Genomic DNA, 15,663 nt, shown 5'->3' with positions numbered 1-15,663 from the left:
GCAGTCACGGGCAAAACTACAATCGAGTGGGATGTGTTTTCCATCGTGCTGCGTTAACCACGCACAGTGGCCCAGCCTGATTCCTAAATCCTATGTAGCCGGCAGCAACGACACCGTTATAACGCTGGCAACGAGGAGGAAGTAATCCGCGCCACGTGCATCTAAAGGCACGGCACCCATGTTAAGGGAAACACGCTTTCTCCTTGCTCCCTCCCAACCTCGCAAGGGCTGAGCAGCACGATTGGAGGCCAACGCAGCACACAACAATGGCCTCAGCATCAGGAGTAAGCAGTGAGTGAAGACACACACCAGCCAACACAGCAGGGAGGGAGAGGTGCAGAAAAATGCCACACTGCGACCTACAGGCAGCCACCACCATACTAAATCGCTGCCACTGCAGCAACTCCTGCCAGGATGGCCCCAACCCTCAGCCGCAACCCCACTCCACGCGCTCAAGGAAATGGAGGGGTTCCCTTAGCACCATTTGAACTATACCTAGAACCATTGTCAGTGGGACCCAGATGGGCCCTCTTGCTACAGAAATTTGATATCGCGATGGATTGTAAAGACATTGCCATGCCTGCAAAGATGCCCCGACACCTGCTACTGAGAGTAGCCAATAACACACTACACATTTTCAACTCGCTGCCACAGGCCCCGGACGCATATGATGTATACAAGTCAGCGAAGGATGCCCTAAAACATCACTTTATGCCCCAACTCAACCCAGACTACATCTTTAACTTCTGCACAACGGTACAAGGTGAGGCAGAGATACTTGACTCGTACCATACCCGTCTACGACGACTTGCCCTATCATGTGAATTTGACAACGTGGACAGAGACCAGACGGCAAATCATAAAATGGGATGTCCTCTGAAAAATTATGGAGGATCATACCAAGTGAAAAAGGAATTTCCCTATCTTGCATCCTAGAATATGGCCGACTGAGGGAACTTTCACATGCATGAGCCGCACGCATGACCACCACGCGCCAAAGTCTACAAATACCACCTGCTCCAACTGTAGCAGCCATCACTGATCGACTGCGGCTGCGAGGAGAGGACCAAGGCCCTGCCCCAAACGTGGGGGGACATTGCATATCTAGACCCAATGTCTGCGGATGGTGTGGTGGGCAGCGACACAGGAAACGCAACTGCCCGGCACAGGGTACCACGTGCCGCGCATGGACCACTACGCCAAGATTTTCCAGTGCTCGAACAACCCGATCGACCAGCGCAGCAGGTAGACCAACCCCAAGGGACAGGAAGCAAGCTAAAACACGCCACGTCGAGGCAGACAACGACTCCTCATCAGCAGAATCGGAAGGGGAGGAAAGCATACGATGGCGACCATCACAGTCCGTCAAACCAGGGGAGACCAGACAGACAGAAGAAAGAAAAGGAGACCCTGAAGCAACTTTATGGTAGGGGAGCAAGAAGTCATGATGACGATTGCCACCAGTGCCTCAGTAACCGTGATGCCCTTTAGAACCCTACACACACTGAACCCCACAACCTGCGTTGAAGCCCATGAACACCCAACTCTGCGACTGAGGGAGCTGGAAACCACTAACTGTGGTTGGATGATTCTGCACCACGCTCAGCAGAATGGCAGGCCGTTGATCCACGCAAAAATATATGTGGTGGACGCAGGGATCAAATGTTTGCTCAGCTGGGACTCCGCAGAGGATCTGGGCCTCATCCAATTCATTTGTGACATCTCGAGCGACGAAGTCTGCAACCTCTTAGCCCAACATCCCAAACTATTTGAAGGGATCGGATGCCTCAAAGGCAGAGTGATAAAGTTGCACATCCATCCAACCAATCAACCACAGTCAGTATGAAATTGGCGGACCCTATTTCACACGAGGGACCTGGTCGCAAAGGAACTATGTGACATGGAAAAAGCAGAGATCATCGAGGAAGTGACCGGACCAACACAATGTGTCTCCTCGATGATCGTCACAAAGAAGCCGAAACAACCCTGCAAGATCAGAATCTGCATCGACATGCGCCTCCCAACACAGCCATAGTGTGAGAGAGGCACATCACGCCGACCCTCGATGAGATCATCGCAGACCTCACAGGGTTCAAGACATTCTCAGAAATCGATTTAAAAGGAAGGCTACCATCAGGTCAAGCTGCACAAAGACTCAAGGTATATCACCACATTTTCAACGCACCTTGAGCTGAGGCACTATAACCGCCCAAACTTCGGAATATCATCCGCAGCTGAGGTTTTTCAACAGACGAGCCACACGGTTCTACAAGACCTCCCAGGGGTCCTGAATGTCTGACGATATCCTGGGACATGCCAAAGACAAAGAGGAACACATTGTTCAATTTGCGACAGTTCTTGACAGGCTGGAGAAAGCAGGCCTAACCATACACAGGGACAAATGTGAGTTACTCAAGGAGGAACTCACATTTTTTGGTTACATCTTCAATAGCCGAGGTGTATCACCATTGAAGGTGGCCGACATCAAGTAGGCGACCACCCCCCCACCACACACCAACCGGAATCCGCAGCTGCCTGGGGATGGCAACCTACTGCGGGAGGTTCATAAACAACCTGGCCACCCTATCTGAGCCATTACGAGCCCTAACCAAAGCAGGCGCAAAGTGGGACTGGGATACTAAATGCCAAGATGTGTTTTAACAACATCAAGGAAGCCCCGTCGACCAGCACCACGATGGCATATTATGACGTCAACTTACACATAGAGTTAGAAGTCGACGCAATGCCAGTCAGATTGGGGGCAGTACTGGTGCAAATCTCCCCAGCGGGAGGCACACGGCCCATAGCATATGTGTCCAGAGTCCACACCCCCATAGAACAATGCTACTAGCTCATTGAAAAAGAGGCCATCGCTGTTCTCTGGGGGTGCAGACACTTTCACCTCTACTTATACGGGTGAAAATTCAAAACATTTACAATCGATTTAAAAGGAAGGCTACCATCAGGTCAAGCTGCACAAAGACTCAAGGTATATCACCACATTTTCAACGCACCTTGAGCTGAGGCACTATAACCGCCCAAACTTCGGAATATCATCCGCAGCTGAGGTTTTTCAACAGACGAGCCACACGGTTCTACAAGACCTCCCAGGGGTCCTGAATGTCTGACGATATCCTGGGACATGCCAAAGACAAAGAGGAACACATTGTTCAATTTGCGACAGTTCTTGACAGGCTGGAGAAAGCAGGCCTAACCATACACAGGGACAAATGTGAGTTACTCAAGGAGGAACTCACATTTTTTGGTTACATCTTCAATAGCCGAGGTGTATCGGCAGACCCATTGAAGGTGGCCGACATCAAGGAGGCGACCACCCCCCCACCACACACCAACCGGAATCCGCAGCTGCCTGGGGATGGCAACCTACTGCGGGAGGTTCATAAACAACCTGGCCACCCTATCTGAGCCATTACGAGCCCTAACCAAAGCAGGCGCAAAGTGGGACTGAGATACTAAATGCCAAGATGTGTTTTAACAACATCAAGGAAGCCCCGTCGACCAGCACCACGATGGCATATTATGACGTCAACTTACACATAGAGTTAGAAGTCGACGCAATGCCAGTCAGATTGGGGGCAGTACTGGTGCAAATCTCCCCAGCGGGAGGCACACGGCCCATAGCATATGTGTCCAGAGTCCACACCCCCATAGAACAATGCTACTAGCTCATTGAAAAAGAGGCCATCGCTGTTCTCTGGGGGTGCAGACACTTTCACCTCTACTTATACGGGTGAAAATTCAAAACATTTACAGACCACAAGCCGTTAATCCCAATCTTCACGGGCTCTGCGCCAAACCCTCGAGCACGAGTGGGCAAGTGGCTACTCCAAATACAACAATATGACTTTGACCTTATATACAAACCGGGTGCTGACAACTCTGCAGATTTCCTGCCAAAACACCCAGGGGCTACCACAGAGTCGGAAACAGCAGAGCCCCACGAGACAGAAGAACACATCTGCTCCATTGTGGACATGCAAAACCCAAGGCAGTAAGCATACCAGAGCTCATTGAAATCACAAATGAAGGCCCATGCTGCACCCTGATGAAGAACACCATTCTGGGAGGGGTGTGGAACGTGTTCCTCCAACACAACCACAACCAAGTGAGTTCTACAAGGGCATCTTCACTGTCTGCCATGAATTATCGATCACGGAGGAAGGCCTCATCCTAAGGGGGATCCGCATTGTGATCCCTCCGTCACTACAAGGAAGGATAATTGCACTGGCACATGGGGGGGCACCAAGGCATGGTGTACGAAAGCAAGACTCAGGGACCGGGTATGGTTCCCCCACATGGACTCCAAAGTGGAAGAAGTTGTCATGACCTTGTCATGACCTGCCTCACTTGCTTATTCACCAGAGCCCCGCCAAGGCACAAACCTGTTCAGAACGCACTGAGATGCACATCGTGCTGGGAATCGGTGTGTGCTGATTTATGTAGAGTACAAGAAGGAACATACCTACTAGTCATTATTGACGAACACTCTCGCTGCCCGGAGGCCGAGACTGTTCGCTCCACAGTAGAGGAAGTCATCATACTGGCAATGGAAACAAAATGTGCAACCCACAGACTGCCAGAGCAGCTGAAGAGTGACAACGGACCACCTTTCCAAGGAGCCGAATTCGCCAAATACATGGACCACCTCATCATGCCAAGATGGTCCCAGGCAAACTGGGACGTCGAACGGTTCATGAGAACTCTGAACAAAGTCCTGAGGATCGCAAAGTCCCAATCGGCCCCATGGGAACTGAGCTGTTCAGATTCCTCCGCAATTATCGTCTAACTCCCCATGTCTCAACAAACACAACCCCAGCGATGTCATGTTTCAGGCCATGCAATGATCCTCCATACCGCACCACAGCTGGAACAAAGCCAAGGTGATAGACAAGAGGAAAACATTTGAAAGGAGAATGAGGAGGAATTAACACGTGAGTCGCAAGAAACGAGCCAGGAAGTCACGCACCAAAGCAGGAGACCAGGTGCTAGTAACCCATAGAGGACGAAGTTAACAAGTGCTTTCCAGACCGAGCCCTGGACAGTGATACGACGCGTGTACATACAACAACAAGAGGCAGTTCTTTGTGCGCTATATGCAAAGGATTATTACTATTATGTACTTGCAGCTGCTACCGCTCACAGTCGAGTAGACTGACCCCCTTGACATCGGCACAGTCAGTGTACCCCAGCTGAAATCTGACACTGTTCTCATTTCCCTAGTAGTGTGCCATTGTTACTGGTAGAGTGTATCGATTTGCAGCTCCAAAGTTTTAATTAGCTGCCCTGTTTTGTTTGTAACTTAGAAACCTAATAGTCTATATGCGCACACCAATAAGTCACAGTCAGTAGCTATTCATTTTTGCAAAATACGTTAGTACACACTTTGGGTGCAGGGGAGGAATACAGGCCCTAGCACGAGGCCCTCACAACATATGATACAAACAAAATGTCTACCACTTGAGACACCAATATCACTGAACATACAGTCGACAATTTGTCCAAAATCTTAAATATTTTACTTTCAGTATGGTAAATCAAAAAACAACATTTTACATTAATACGTTTCAGGGCATAGCTTCTGCCAACAATTTAACGCATATTATTCACAAAACAATGTGTCTCCAAATCAAAATGAAGAGGATGATCTTTCATTTGAAGTACTTCAGGCCCAACACGTTTCAGGGGGTAACCCCCTTCTTCAGGAGCAAACAATTCTGAAAAAACATATGAGGCAACCACTTCAGACCTATAATCTTATGCAATTTCGACAAAGGTACTATAGAGATGTTCTCATGCATATCAGAGATACCATCACCCTATTAGTGTTTCAATCCCAATCAAATCTTATCAATAATGCTGCTATCCAGTGTTAATAGCATCCTCAGCCATGTTATTTTATATTCATGGGATTGGCAATCCCTAGCCGTGTGCTAGATATTGTGAATATCAGCGTTATTAGAACGTGGGTGTCAGTGCCCAAATGCCAAACACTCCTACCACCTCTGGGCCAGTGATAGATGCGCCATCAAGTAAAGCATACCTTCTGTCTGGTGCCAAAGGACCAGTGCCACGTATACCTATGTATGAAAAAACAAAAGGCTCAGATCTACATATCCCACACCCGTCCCTATCACAAGAATTCTGCTTGCAGTGTTCCGCACCTACCTGTATATACAGGCAGACGTGCTAAACGCTGTAGTGGCTCAACTATGCCAATCCGTTCACCAATGAGGACCCACAATATCGTCCTACAAATGATTTGTCAACCGATACTCTCCCACTTCAATTTTCTGGTGTCCTACATATAGAGACCAATATTCAAGCCCATGACGCTCAAATACACATACATAGTTTGAAGAAAACGATTCCACTCTCAGCGTTTCACACCTACCTGTATGAACAGGCAGACGTGTAAACGCTGTGGAAGCTCAACCGCACCAACCCGTACATCGAGGTGGAACCACCAAGTCATCGTAATGATGATTCATTAACAGGTAGTCTCCCAATACAATCTTCTGGTGTCCTATACCTAGAGACAAATACGTATTCTCATGTTCAATATATATATTCACAATTGCACTAGAGCATCTAGCGGTTATCTCAAATGGTCATCTATATAGAGTGACTCTACAACGGTGCATATCATCTAATGTGTACCCCTTATATGTTTACTTGACACTGGAATCCAAGACATATGCTGGAATCTTTGTGTTGCAACTTCTCTCCGTATTAGCCTCGAGACTCAGACCGTCTGACAGCGTATCACGTGAGCAGTCACGTGAACATGTTTATGGGGGGGGGTAACATCGCCGAGCGACGTGGAAACAGCAGTGCGGTGCCCTCAGTCAAGGGAAACCATATGTGAGGACCTATTCTATTAGTAGGTACAAATAATGTAAGCTAGGTTTGCTTGAATACCCTATATATTACTGGTGAGGTTTGCTAGCTTATACTCTAAGCTCCATATGGACCTATTAACCATTTATATACCTAATATTCATGATTGCACATAGGTAACATTCCACCTCTACAATTCAAGAGTCACAAAACTTGAAGAAAGTATACCAGATCTGTTGGTAGTGCCATACTTGCCAACCCTACCGATTTAGGTGGTAGGATGCCGCTTTTTAAGCAGTCCTACTGCCTACCAACTTTCCTGACAGCACTACGGATTTTACAGGCCAGCCTGCCTGAGGCTCAGAGAGCAGAGCACTGCAGCATCTAAGGGGCGTGTTAAAGGCCCATCTCATCATTTTGATTGATGACAGGCGTGCGCCTGGCCAGGCCTGCGTGAAACACACACTCCGGCTCTGCCCTGCGCACCCCTGGTCTAGTCAGAGCCGCCAGCGTGACATGCCGTGAGATCCTGTGCCTCTCACCTAACTGTCAGCCATGTGTCTTGTACGACTCCACTCTCTGGTTATCATAAGGTCACTTTAAACTTGTTTGGGTCCATGTTTTGGATCTTATTGTATGAATCTCTATGTACCGTTGTATGCTTTGAATTTGTGCATGTGATTGCAACTTCATTTTGAATGGGGGTTTTGTCTTCCGTCCTTTTCCATTTGTGTTCTGATTAATGCATTCACGTCGTAGAGTTCTTATAGTGTGCGTTTGTCAGTATGCTGGGCTTGTATTGGTTAGTGTGTGAGCTTGCGTGTTTGGTTTTCTCTGCATGCGTGTATTTCAAAGTTCACATGTTTTTTGTGTGCATTCAAGTTTATTTTGGTTTACGGTGCGCATTTGTTTGATTGTATCCCGTGCATTTGCATATGCTAGAGTTTATGTTGTTTATTTCCCATGGGTCTGGATTTATTTTTTAAGCGTTTCGTGTATGGTCTAAAAATATCAATAATTTGGTCAGTAAGCGACCGTATAAATGTCATTGTAAAGGGAGACGACTGTACTTCGGCAACACCTGCCACTCATCTCAACAACATTCAATTGGCTCGCCATCTCTGGGATGCCAGGTGCTCACTTCTGCCAACTGCTGCCAGCTCGTTCTTACTGCACACACACACCATCAGGTTTTTTAAAAGATCTTTCTCTGCCTTTCAATCAGCAATGCACATCAAAAGGACTTGATTTCACACACATCACTGTAGGAATTCTATGAAGAAACTGTGGAGCCTGCGACAGGGGGTCGGGCATCACCATATATTACAATGCAGTTGCCGCGTTTGCTGGAATCCCCCCTAGTAAAGTCCAATTCATTATCTAGTGTGATGTGCTCAGAGGATGAGATGGAGCAAGGCGGGATGGGGGAAACGAAATCAGGTCACCCACAGCAGACGCAAGTTCACCCATGGGACAATTCGGTTGAAGGAAAAACAGCTCTGCCTCTCTCCCTGCCACGGTCTTCTGAATGCAGAAAGCGCCGGCAGCGAGTGGGTGGCGCTATATTCCATATACTGGCCAGGAAAACAGGCGAATTTCACTAGTCTTGGTGCTCATAGTAATTGAAAGAGGGTCTGGGAAGCCAAACATCTTGCTACGCCAGGAAGGGGGTACATTTAGTAAACTATAAATACACAGTTCTTCTACATGTAACCAGCAAGACAAGCTCTCACTGTAATTACGCCGTGATACCCTTGGGTTTGGGCGTACAACAAATGCAATAAATAAATAAAAACTCTGCATGCAAGAGCTTCACAATGCTCCTCTAGTCCGCTGTACTAACCAGAAGTAAACTATGCTATGCCGCTACTAGGCTTAACATGGCCTCATAAGTGTATATTAATAACAAACAGCTTTTTACCCACTGTTATACAGCACAAAGCTCTGTCAGTTTATTTTGTTTATTGCCGAACTGCAGAAAATGCACACAGCTACACATAGCACTGGCCTGTCCGTTGGCCTTCAGATTAATGTTACTTTAGCAATGGGATTAATAAAATAGTCGGTGAAAATGCCCCAGGCAACTGTGCTTCTTTGGTTTTCCAAAATCAAAAGCTCATCCCGTCCGCTGCCTTCCTGATTTGCAGTGCTCCCTTGCCTTCACAGGGGTCAGGTGTTGCTGCCTTCTTCCTGCACGCCTCGTGCTTGCAGGTATGGCCTGCCCCTGGCAGTAACAGTGACAGTGATGTATCCTGCCTCCTGCAGGATCTACCCTGGGTCAGTAATAACAAGGAGCAGGAACCAGGCTGACCCAGGTATGTAGAAAAGGAACACGCTTTATTCTCTTAGTTACAGGTTCAGTTTAGAAAGTAGGAGAGATAAGATCAGTAGCTTCTACCCTGGTTCCCTGCCCAGCTCCAAGTCCACTACTGTCTCCTTTGGAATTCCCGGGTCCCCCAACACTCCAAGCTCCACTAGCATTCCAACACAGCTCTTGCACTCACTCACACATCATTTATTAGATATAGGATACTACACATCCTCCCCCTTTTACAATCACAAGAAAATGCAACAACCTCACAACCATGCTAGGACCAACAACCACAAAATGTACTACTATTCCTTCCACCATGGCCTGCCACACCAGGGTCTCGGTGCCGCCACCACCAAGCACAAACCTTGCCTCAATGGACAAACAAAACCAAAACTACAGACAACAACCCTCCTACACAAAACACCTTCCGCCAAGACTGCCACTCCTGGCCTCAGGTCTGCCACAACTGAGCACAAACCAAAACACCCCCTCCCCCCACAGAGGCTAACACACCTGTCAAAATAGTGTAGCCACGAATGTTTTAAACTTACACAATGGCCATAACAATTTGTCCTAAGCATGCCAAACAAAAATGTAACAATTAGTACTATACACACCAACATTACGAACAACAACCATGCTTCATCCCCTCTCCCCTAAAGAGAACATGAAAAAAAGAATGAAAAATCTAGGAAAGTGACACGATACAAAGATCACAAAATTACAAAAAACGCAACCACAAAAGAAAAGGTGTGGCGCAAAGATGCATAGCAAAGGCTATATAAAGGTGAAAAAATAAAACACTACCAGATGAAAAGAACAGTAGTGCAGTGCAAGTTCCACAATTTGCAAAAACCCAAACTCAGGCACACCACACCGGTGGAAAAGTCAATGGTGCAACCTCAAAACTCTGAATTAAAATATTGATAAATTTAAACTGAACTAAATCCAGTAACCCATGCCAGTGTACAGACCACAACTTCACTACTAAACAACCACTGGCTAAAAACTGTGTGCCCTCCACTACAATTCAAAAACACAAACATTTTGAACTGGCGTGCAATAACAAACAAAAGTACCTCCTCCCGCATGCACCGCCTGGCATCACAGAAAAACAACATAGTTCCTAAAAATCAACCCCAATCTCAACAAAAAGGAAAATTTTCGTGCGGTAACAATCAACACAGACAAAATAGTGTAGCCCCGATATTGTAAACATACACAACTTTGAGAAAGAATCTCTTTTTCCCTTCCTTTTTCATACGCACAACTGCGTTGAAAATTCACCACAACCTCAAAATGGGCCCCATGCCCTAAGGTCAACATTAATGGAACACTCTACTGTGTCCAACCTCCTTAAAAGGATCTAAGGGTTCCTCCTGAAGGTTTTCATCTTACTGCAAATACACCACCTGGCCAGTGTGTATAAGCCTAACCCCATTGCATGCAAGCAACTCCCAGCTACATTTTTGCGCAACTATGCTACTACTAACGTTTCCACTACCACACAACTCATGTGCTACCTCATACACAAATAAAACTTACCCAACTACTATGTGTGCACCCTTGCATCACATACTCCCATAATTACACTACACATTGTGCTAAAAGACACAACTCCATGCGCTCACAAGTGCAACTCCAAACATACAATCTCACAACTACTACACAAACACTACACAGAAATTTGCATTAAAAATATACATTCTCAATTTATGGATGTGTTGCACCGCCAGCCATGGTGGTGATCAGTCACTATGCTGGGGGGAGCCCAAAACCTAGAAACAAAACATCCCAAAACTTTAATTCAATACATATGGCAAAAGACTCAAATTAATTTCAAATTCTAATGGCAAGCAACAAAACATTTCTGTGCAAAACTTCATTTGACAGCCTGTGAGACATAATTTAAACTTCAATTTAAACAATTTAAACTCCCGGGTCCCCCTACACTCCTGGCTCCACTAGCTTTCCAACACAGCTCTTGCACTCACTCAGACATCATTTATAAGATACTGGATGTTACAGACAGCCCAGAGGATAACTGTCAGGTTTTTAAATTCTGGGTAAAAACTTGAGAAACCTCTAAACAAAAGCAGCATGATGGCTGGTTTGGTTTGAAAAAGAACACATATCTCCCTTGTCTGGTATATTTTGTCAAGAAAATATGGTAAATTATTAGTTACTTTCTAAGTTTGTTTAATTACCACAATGATCGAGGCAGGGTCGGCATCAGGGCCTTTCCACCATTTCAGTTGAAAGGCACCATGCATGAAACTCAGAGGGCCCCCAGCAACTGACCCATGTTGCCAGTGAGCAGTCTTATAACACAATATATTTCTCTCTATATTACTTTGGTTCTGGGGCTTTAAATGTGCACTTTGTAGCCTGTGATGTCAAGTCCTGTCATTTCATTGGGTCAAATTCATGTGACATCACATCCTGTGATGTCGTCATTATGCTAATTACTATTTTTGAAACGTTAAGATTCCTACAGATTTTTGGTCACAGAATGTTGGCATGCATGTAGTGTTGCTGGTCAGGATTGTATACGTACACATCCACCAATGGGGGTGTAAATTACTCCTCTGTCCGCTCACAGATCTTCCGTTGTATAGCATTGGTAAGTGTTACACACTTTTCCACGATTGTAGGCCAACGTGGCTCATTGGTGGTTCTACTAATTCTGTTGTACTTCAGTCACATTACTCTGTGTGGTGATATTAACCACTCTCAATAACAAGTCCACCCTTAGATAAAACAGTTTAATGAGAAATCCTGATTCATTCCTCTTGGATGTACTGTGTCAAGTAGGTCAATCCAAAAACATCTCTCTGTGTGAGCAGAGTATTAAAGTCCCCAACCCCGGGGGGGGGGGGGGGGGGACGTCTCAACACTTCTGGAATGGTAAATTGTATTTGGGCAACTGAATGTCTCAATGCCTTGAAATGCCTGGCCACTGGTGATATTTCATTGATGCAGCAGATGTTGGATTTATGTTCCGTCCACCACTCACAGGCGGACCTGGATGTTTGCCCAATGTACAGGAGCCCACATGGGCACTTTATACTGTATATAACCCTGTCGACCTGCAGGTGGCAAAATCTCTAGGAAATGTTGTTTTACCCATGCACGGATGCATGATGTGGTCTCCTTTGTGCACATTGTTACAATGGATGCACATTAGACAAAGGAAAGTCTTATGGATTTCAAAGTTGTTTGATCCTGCTTTGGTGTCCTTTCTGCTTTAACCAATATATCACATGGGTGTGGTCCCCGTTTGTAACTTAGAACAGTGTGCCTGCGTAGTTTTCGATTGAGTTAGAAGCTCTCAGGCAATAGGTTAGCTCGGTGGGTTGAGTGCAGTGGTGCACTGCTCTACAGGGAACTCTGGTGGTTTCCTAATACACCTGTACACCATTGTCCTCTATTGTGTGGGTACCCTGGTTGGCTACCCTCTCTCTCATGCACCCCGCCACTTCTTTGCATCTCTCCTCCTCCTCCCCCACACCTCTTTGCAGTAAAGAACGTGTTGTGAAGCTTCCGCTATATTATTCCTTACCCTTAACGCATGTAACATGCCAGCGTTTTGTTATGTTAAACTTATTTTTATTGTCCATACAGTGAAACATGTTTTGAAATGCACTCTTTTTCTTGTGGAGACAGGCGCCGCTTCCGACAGCCTCCTTTAAGGGGTTGGAGTTGCACATTGTAATATGGGGGCACTTTGAAAAACATCTCCAGGACCAGTTTTGGTTCCCAGACCAGCCCTGCACACAGCCGTGAGCACACTGCGTAAACCCCAATGAGTCGGATACCAGAGTTGGCAAGCAGATTCTGCCGCCGTACTGCCACACGTACCGGTTTGAGCTCCTTTTTTTTATTTTAAGGAGCGTGTAGGGCATAGCTCTTAACTCACACGCTTTGACAGGTGTCACCAGCCTTGTTAAGAGCTGACTCGCCGACTCACCCGCCAAGACTCTGGCACGCCCATTCATTTCAATGGCCTCTCACCCCCCACAAACAAAATCGGGTGTTTTCACCCGCCTTTGCAACACAAATGGTCGAGAGCTAGGTTGTCGGGAGAGCACCAGGTAAGACAGTTGTACAATGTAATATGACATCACAAAACGTAGGTTTTATCAGAGAAATTGGAAAATCCCAAAATCGTACAAAGAAAACATAAAACTGATCTTCCAGTAAAATATCAGGAAAGCAAAATATATCCACCATTGCATTTGCTTTGAGAATGATTTTTAAATATACTAAACTACTGCAGCACTTCACCAATAGCTTGAGTTCACGTTTCAGGCTTGGCAAACATTAGTACTGACGTTATCGCGTACTTCGCAATCGTCAGGATAATTACGTAAAAACGGAAACTGAAGGCTCTGTTCTGTAATATTTGGTATCCCAACATGCCGGCATCACGTGGCACTGGTCGACCAATCAATTCATGACATCCAGCAATGTTATGAATTAAGCAAAACATTGTCAATGGTGCGTAAATATGTTTTTAATGTATTAGGAAACACAAGACTCACGAGCGGTCACTGTAACTTTGAGGCCAAAGATCACCTGCCGTGGCTGGAGAGGGCGTACGGCCGTTCGCCACCAGCCTTTTCTGCTCCCGCACGACCTTTAAATAGACTGTGTGGGGACTATTTCCTACTAGAGGAACGGACCTAGCAACGCGTCTTCATGAGTGTCTCGCACGTTAAATTCCAGGAAGCTGGAGTTGAATATATTTTGTGAACTGACTACGTCACATTACGTTTCCTACAGCCTACCCTCCCTCTGAAACACGAAGGGAAAACTGCTTGTGTCAAAGTGCTCATGGTGCTTGGAGTTTATAGGATTATGAGCACTGGTTGTGTCGTGTGTGCACTTTAAATGTGGGAGTGGAGACGTTCTTAATGGAATGTGACAAAGATCTAACCTGGGCAAGCCCGGCTGAAGAAGTATGGAGACTCATTTCAACATGATGCCCCCAGCCCCTTTGCTTAGAGTGGAAAACAGTCTGCGGCACCAGTGGGATGCATACATATTAATGCTTCGATTACTTACCAGTTATCTTTGTTGCACCTAGTCCTGCTATTCCTCCTCACGTACTTAGTCATGACATGATATGATGTGACATTTATAACGCCTATACACAAGTGTTTCTAGGCCAACAAGACAAGGTAAGGGAAACAAAGGGAGGACAAAATAACAGTCTTACTAGGCCTTTTGTCATTCAGATTGCTCAAGTGCTGGGAAGATGGTAGGGGACAAGTGCCAGGGGAAGGGGGAAGTGCAGTTAACTCACAAGTGCAGCCAGCGGGTGTCTCATAAGTGCTGACAGAAGGGACTGTAGGGCTGCAGATACAGACCTTTTAAATCTGGGGAGCCCAGAGACAGTGCAAGGGCAACTGGACATGCAGGATCCAGGCCCCGAGTTCAGAAGGTGACCATTGCACAGCAGTCAGGTGCATCAGCAGGGGAGAGGAAGAGAGAAAGTGGAAGCGAAAAGGAAGGTCTTGAGTTGCTTCCAGAGGTGGTTCTGCTCAAGTTTGCTAGAGGCAGGGAGGGCGTTCCAGAGGGAGGCCCAAGCCGAGGAGATAGATCTGCCCCCAAATCTCTACTTGAGAATCGTCTGACCTCCAGAGAGTTGGAGGTGGATGAGCAGAGAGATCGAGAAGGAAGATGTTTTGGAAGAGAATGTTGGAGGTAGAGCAGTCCCAGGCTCCAGAAAGCCTTGTGGACAATGCAGGGGGCCTTGAACTTGATCCTTGTAGCCACAGGGAGCCAGTGAAGAGATTTCAGAGCTGGAGAGATACGATCCCTGGGCTTGAGGCCAAGGACAAATCCTGCAGTCCTGTTCTAGATAAGTTGTAAAAGTCAAAGAGTAGAGGCAGGATGATTTAGAAAGAGGCTGTTGCAATAGTCCAGCCTAGAGAGGACCAGAGCTCTGGAGACATTGAGCTTCTGGAGGAAAGTGAGAAAAGGAAGAATACCTCTGAGGAGGTGCAGCTCATAGTTTGACTTCTTAAAAACATCAGAGATGTGAGGAGAGAAGGAGAGGGTGGAGTCGAAGATGACACCAAGGTTCTTAGCCTCACAGAAAGGAGCAGGAAGAGGGCCCAGAGCGGGCGCCCCCTGCGCCTTCAACTGAAGCCAGAAACCTTGGAGTCATCTTCAACTCCTCTCTCTCCTTCCTCCCTCTCACAGGGCATTGCCAAGAAGTCCCACTTTCAGCTCTTCCTTCTCAAATGAATTTTACCTTTTCTCACTTTCCCTCAGAGGCTCAATGTGACCCAATCCCTGGTTCTCTCTAAGCTTGGCTACTGTGACAGCCTCCTCCTGAATTTACCATCTTCCACTCTGCGACCCCTCCAGCTAATCCAGAATAGGACAGCAAGACTTATCCTTGGCCTTAAACCCAGCGATCGCATCTCTCCTGTAGTAAAAAGTCTCCACTGGCTCCCGGTTACTGCACAGATTAAATTCAA

General features: G+C 46.6%; 1 protein-coding gene across 1 annotated transcript in view; it reads right to left on the bottom strand.

The window, feature by feature from the left end:
- COQ8B (coenzyme Q8B) overlaps positions 1–13,845 on the bottom strand; it is a 666,225-nt gene extending 652,380 nt beyond the window's left edge. The window contains exon 1 of the mRNA XM_069644459.1: positions 13,717–13,845. The gene's annotated coding sequence lies outside the window, so the exon portion shown is untranslated. The remainder of the gene's footprint in view (positions 1–13,716) is intronic.
- Positions 13,846–15,663: the final 1,818 nt, after the last annotated feature.

This window comes from Ambystoma mexicanum, chromosome 2p (genome assembly GCF_040938575.1).
Source record: "Ambystoma mexicanum isolate Mex_15411 chromosome 2p, UKY_AmexF1_1, whole genome shotgun sequence".
Taxonomy (NCBI): Eukaryota; Metazoa; Chordata; class Amphibia; order Caudata; family Ambystomatidae; genus Ambystoma; species Ambystoma mexicanum.
The sequence above is the reverse complement of the archived record's forward strand: the minus strand, read 5'-3'. Positions and strand labels throughout refer to the sequence as shown.